Source organism: Alligator sinensis, unplaced genomic scaffold (assembly GCF_000455745.1).
Source record: "Alligator sinensis unplaced genomic scaffold, ASM45574v1 scaffold741_1, whole genome shotgun sequence".
NCBI lineage: Eukaryota > Metazoa > Chordata > Crocodylia > Alligatoridae > Alligator > Alligator sinensis.
The window spans coordinates 1,744,350-1,750,051 of NW_005842212.1; the positions used below are offsets into that span (position 1 = coordinate 1,744,350).

At 43.6% G+C, this 5,702-nt stretch overlaps 1 protein-coding gene and 1 long non-coding RNA gene across 5 annotated transcripts in view; one reads left to right on the forward strand and one right to left on the reverse strand.

Annotated features, from left to right (window-relative positions):
• Positions 1 to 2,499, reverse strand: part of MYOT (myotilin) — a 38,287-nt gene extending 35,788 nt beyond the window's left edge. For 3 of the 4 annotated variants that reach the window (XM_006026860.3, XM_006026859.3, XM_025207870.1), the window contains exon 1: positions 2,326 to 2,499. The gene's annotated coding sequence lies outside the window, so the exon portion shown is untranslated. The remainder of the gene's footprint in view (positions 1 to 2,325) is intronic. The other variant, XM_025207871.1, reaches the window with a different exon arrangement.
• Positions 2,500 to 2,666: 167 nt separating this feature from the next.
• The window catches only part of LOC102380565, a 41,523-nt gene continuing 38,487 nt past the window's right edge, over positions 2,667 to 5,702 (forward strand). Inside the window, exon 1 of the long non-coding RNA XR_003094822.1 lies at positions 2,667 to 5,539. This is a non-coding gene — a long non-coding RNA (uncharacterized LOC102380565). The remainder of the gene's footprint in view (positions 5,540 to 5,702) is intronic.

Here is a 5,702-nt window from a genome sequence, read left to right on the forward strand (position 1 = left end):
ATGAGGGTGACTGCTGTGTAAAACAGTTTCCTTCAGCATCAAAGGGTAGGCTTGGGAAACTATTCTCCCACCTGCCCCTAGTATAATTGATCCCACCATTCTAGAGAAGATGAGCTTTGGGATTTGAAGAACAGGATCTGACAAAAGAGGAAGGCAGGGTTTGGTCCCTTCCTACCTTGGGATGCCTGGGAAGTGGTGTCTGGTTGCTTCTGGTGGAGCACAGCTTCATATTTATTCTGTGGAGAGGAGCATGTACCCTGGCTGATCATGATGGCTGAGGTGCACATGAGGGATAATGCTTCCCTCTGTCCATGAAGGAATAGCCCCCAATGCAACGGGAAGTGGCTTGAAGTTTGGTCTGGCCTGGCTCCTCTAAAGGCCATGGAATGACTCCATGTTGGAGCCAGGATTTGACTGCAACGTCTTCTTGCTGCCAGGCCTACACTCAGTTCTAGTGTGCCTATATGTATTGACACTGTAGGGACTGCTTTGAAAGCCAGTGTTGTTATACTGGCTTTCAAATCTGCAGTAAGCATGTACATCCTGGCTATTGGCAGCAGTAAGGAAGACAAGGGTAAGACCCCAGAAATGTTGCATGGCCATCGCCAGTAGGACTTCAAGTCCTTGGACCTTCCCCTAGATCCAGCCATTGTAATTCCCCCTGTTCAGAGGCTGCAGTTAATGTGAAGCTCCCCAGAGTGACTTAGGACCAGCTCATTGCTGGCAGATCATTACTGTGAAAACCAAATGTCTCCATCCTGTTCCCACTGAAGCTGGTGAGAAAAATCCGTCCCTCAAGCTAGCTTCACATGTTGCTGATCCCTAAGAGGAGCAGAGTTCCTCCTGTACCAAAGTATTTAGTCCAGTGGTTTTCTACCTTTTTTTCATTTGTGGACCCGTTTGGAAATTTTGAATGGAGGTGCAGACTCCTTTGAATTGTAAGTGTGGGTATTCACATACTCCTGATTGATCATCCTTCACAGATCCCTTAGACATACTCTGTGGACCCCCAGGGGTCTATGGATTGCAGATTGAAAACCACTGATCTAGTCTCACCATCATTCTCTCTTTAGGTCCTCTTTAAACAGAATGAGCCTGTTACCACTCACTTTTAATTGCTCATAATTAGCCAGTGTTATACAAAATAAAATCAGCTACCACAATTTTGAGCTGACACCAGAGACTTAAAAATGCTGTAAGTGTGTTACTTAATGAGCATCCAGGCTTGACAGCTCATATCCTCTAAACCAGTTAGGAATGATACATTTTGAAGGGTTACAATCACTCATTATGCATATTAAAATGCCGCTGAGAAGTTCCCATCTGGGACCAATTGCATTCATCACTGAGCAAAGATGTAACAAGAAACAGTTTCTGCTCCAAAGAACTTAGAGAAATCAGGAAAGCTGAGAGCAAACGCACAGAATATCAAAGTTGGTCCCTGCAAGACATGTATGTAGTGCTAAGGCACTGGTTACAAAGCGGTTAGAAGGATTACTTGCATAGGTGTCATGCTAATTACTTTTCTTATTTGGAAAACTTGAATATTCCTTTTTTTCCTTCCCTTTTCATCAATCCTGTTTTGGACACCAAGATTTAGTTCTCAATGAAGATTCCAAAAATAACATTTCAAAACCAGAATTGTTTAACACAAAACTAGATTGACCCCCAAAAAGTGTCCCAGTACATACAATAGCATAAAAATGGAATTAAAATTGAGGATTTTCAAATAAAATGATATCCAATTCAGTTTTGCCAAGTCTTCACCCAGCATAAACTTTAATTGCTCTCTAGGCCCTAAAACACTGACTTTTAGGGTGGCCATCCATGCTGCAACTTACATTTCAGCAAAACGTACAATCAGTTCAACAAACAAAAGTGACTTTTTGGGCTATAATTGAATAGCTGCTACTGAATATTGGCCAAGAGATAAGTCTACTGTTGTTGAGAGTCCATGCAGAGGTCGAAGTGGGCTGGTGAGCAGAATCCCCCCTAGGAAATCCGATCCATCTAATTTCTAATTTTAACGATGTGCAACATCTAATATAGAAGCAGCTGGTGTTGTATAAATCTGTTGGCCTGTCAAGCAGCCCAAGTGCGTTGCTAAATCAAATATGTGCATTTAGACCCAAAGGCAAACTAGAAAGCAATGCTTTGGTCTTAGCTCACACTTGACTGAATGTCAGTCAAAGCAATGGCTTCTCCAAGGTGCTCAGAACATGTGCAGTACCCAGAGCACTAGATTTTAATGCCATTTAATTAGCAAACAGAGGCGTGATTGATTGATTTTCGTGCCCAGTGATTAAATTTCATGCTAGTACATACCTGTTTCTGTTTACAAGTGGTGAAAACCTTTTCTGGTCATACTTTCTCTCTTTCTGCCCCTCTGTTGTGAAAAGGTGCCTACAGTGAAAATCTGAACCCACGCACTTTGGTTCAGGAAATTCTTTTAGCAGTGCTGAATGCAAATCACTCTGCGAATGTTTTCAATTGACAGCCACCCATGATCTGAGACTAGGCTGCTGGTAGTCTCTTGAGTTACTGGGTGTCATGCTAATTACTTAAGGATAAATCTAGGAAGTGATCTCAGTGTGTGCTCAGATTTCTGGCTTTTTCTCAGCTGACATGAGATTCCTAGGTAGAAAAGCACTAAAAATACAGCAGAGATTAAGTTTTCTGTGTGCCAGAGCCTGATTATTGAGGTTGCTTGTTAACTGAACTCTTGTTGATGTGTTCCACAAACAAAATATAATGCTTAATTACACGAGGCCTTGGAAACCTGAGAGGAGCTGCAGTCCAGTGTCGACCCTAACTTTCGATGCCAGGGCAGATATGTAAAAGGTGAGTGTGGGGAACTTTGGCCAAGGTCTAAATCCCTTTGTCTTTTAAAAAGAAACTTTATAAAGATATTTTGTTCTGAATGTGCCTTAAAAATCATCAGGATTCATTCAAACTCAGACCTCCGTCGAAGAAGATGCCATCTTATGCTGTGTTGGCAGCCAGTGTCAGTGTGAAACAAAACCTTGATTTGTGTTCCTCCTTGGACGCAGTGTAACCCAGCCATCCAATGGGCATTAATGACTGCACCCAGCAGTTGTGCACACGCAACCACCCGTGACTTTGGGGCACGTGAGAATGCCAACTTCAGACCAAGAAAAATATCTCCAAGTGTTGTTCACATAATGCACCGTGTTTGGAGTATGATGCAGGTAACTCATGATGTTGTCTTGACCAGCTGAGTCCATTACTCTGGCATTTTACAATGCAACATCATATCCTATAGAAATAAATCTGATCTGTAGACCTTATCGCAGGATAGACCATTATGTATAATGATGTTCAAGCCTAAATGTTGAAAATGGGGGAAATAACTGAGTGAAGGAAGGAAAAAAACCCCTATTTTCTTTTATCACAACAAGACAAGATTAATGCTTTGTTTTTTTCCTTAGTGCCTAGAACCCAAGGGTTTTCATGCAATTTTTCAGACTTCAGCTTCACCACCCACTGTAAGGTAGGTTGTTCACAGGTAAGGAACAGGTGAGCTACCAGAGAGACACCATAATATCACTGCATAATAATAAGGGTAATGTTTTCAAAAGAACACCAGTAATTCAGGGACCTAAATCCCATTGACATTGACCTCTGCTATTATTTATTGACTACATTCATTACAGTGCCTGGGGGCTGATCACACATGGAGTCCAGTTGTGTGAGGCATGGCACAAGCACACAAGAACTGAGGATCTAACAGGCAAGACAGGAGTTGGGGGGGAAGGGACAGATGAGCAGGGGGGACAATGTGCTAGTAGCAAATGTCAGGTCCTAACTATGATACTTCCTTTGTGCCAATGGGGTTTAGATTCCCAGATCTGGGACATTTTTAAGCTTCCTCCAGTGCATTCGGTGAAGAAGCAGAATCATGCTCCTTGACCCAAGCTGTTTAGAGTCTGAATAGGGCAGACACCAGAATCCAGATTTCATAGAGATTAGGGTTGGAAGGGACCTGGGAAGATCTTCGAGCCCAACCCCTTCGAGTCCAGCCCCCTGCCCCAGATGTTAATCTTGTACACCTAAAGTGCAAAGTGAGACTACGCAGGGACATCCCTTGGGAAGGCTGGGGTGGAGCAGAAGCTAGGATCTAAATCTCTTGCTTCCCAGTTAATTGTTTGAACTGCTAGCCCTAGCTTTCTTCAATGATACCTCCAGAGTCAGCTCTGTTGGAACACGGTTAGCTGCTAAATGAGTCAGACTTGGCCTCTCTTGGATCCAGGCCTGACTCTGAAAGGCAGTCAGCACCCACCAGTCCTGATGACTTCAGTGAGAGTGGCAGATGCTTAGTACTACTCAATACCAAGCTCCATGGCACCACATATGGAGCTCTGCTAGGAAGAGAAGCCAGGAAACCTGGGCATTGAATTCTGCAGCAAACTGAGTACCCAGCACTTCTGTAGCTAGCTCTTTGCTCTTTTGAGAGAGACCACATTTTCCAAAGAATTAACCTGATCTATTTTCCTCATGATGTACAGTACAATAGAAGAAAGCCTGGGGCTTGATTTTTCCCTACCCCTGTGCCTTCCCCTTATATAGTTCCCTGGCCCCTGTGCAAAGTAGAATAATGCTACCCCTCTGATCTGGTAGTATCTCACAAGCATGCCTGCACAGCACCTTGTACAATGGGACCCAAGCTGGCTGTGAACTGTAGGCACAACCACAGTTTGAGCCTGACTTATTGCCCCTTGCAGTCTAGAAGTCACTTATTGCTGACTTCCACGTACTTTGGATCAGGCTTATGAACTTTGCAATCATCATAATATAAACGGCTCCATGCAAAGTGATGAAAAATCAGGCCCCGTATGATTGAAAAACATGGGGATAGGTTTCAGAGAGACAAGATGATGAATTAACAAGTTTCAAACTTCACAGGGAGTTGAGGGGAAGGGGAAGTGAGAGAGGAAGGGTGTAATTCAAATCTCTGCTACTGGCCCCTTCAGTAAATGAGTGGAGTTCATCCCTCATGCACTGGAGTTATACCAGCCATGAATTTTCCCCAGATATTTTTTTGAAACGTCAAGCAAGGAATTTGTATAAGAGCCATAAGAAGGTGGCGGTGACATTTTCAATAGCAGAGGGGTTTTATGTGGTGCCAGTTAATACAATAGAAACTTGGAGAGAGTTTAAAAGAACAACAAAAAAAGTCTGTGCTGGCTGTAAAGTTCAAAGTATTTCTTTTTTTTGGAATTAACTGGGGAAATCCTGAGGATCCAATGTAATTCTGTGTGGTTTAAGTTTCTCTGTCAAAAACAGGAGCAACACAGTGTGAGCGAGCCAGCGGTTTGGCTACACAAGCAATAGGCATCTTGCAGAAGCCTGGCACTAACTTTCAGTACATGACTCCCTTTGAGTCTGACAGACTCTAATCTGGCGCCAGAGGTTGCTTTTCCAACGCTGACATTGGGAACCTGGATCCAACATCCAGTGGCCTGAAAAGGAGCAAGTCCTTTGACTGCAATGAACTTAGGATCAGGCCCAGGAACATGAGGTCAGTGAGAAAACGTTCACCTCCATGGGAACAGCCGTGACTACTTGAAACACAGCCGTGGGGTCACAGGGCTCTGAGGAGATGCATCTTGAACCTTTGTCTCAGCTGCTCTCCTACCTGTATTAGGGGGGTTATTCCCAGTGTTAAGGGAGGAGCTTTCTTA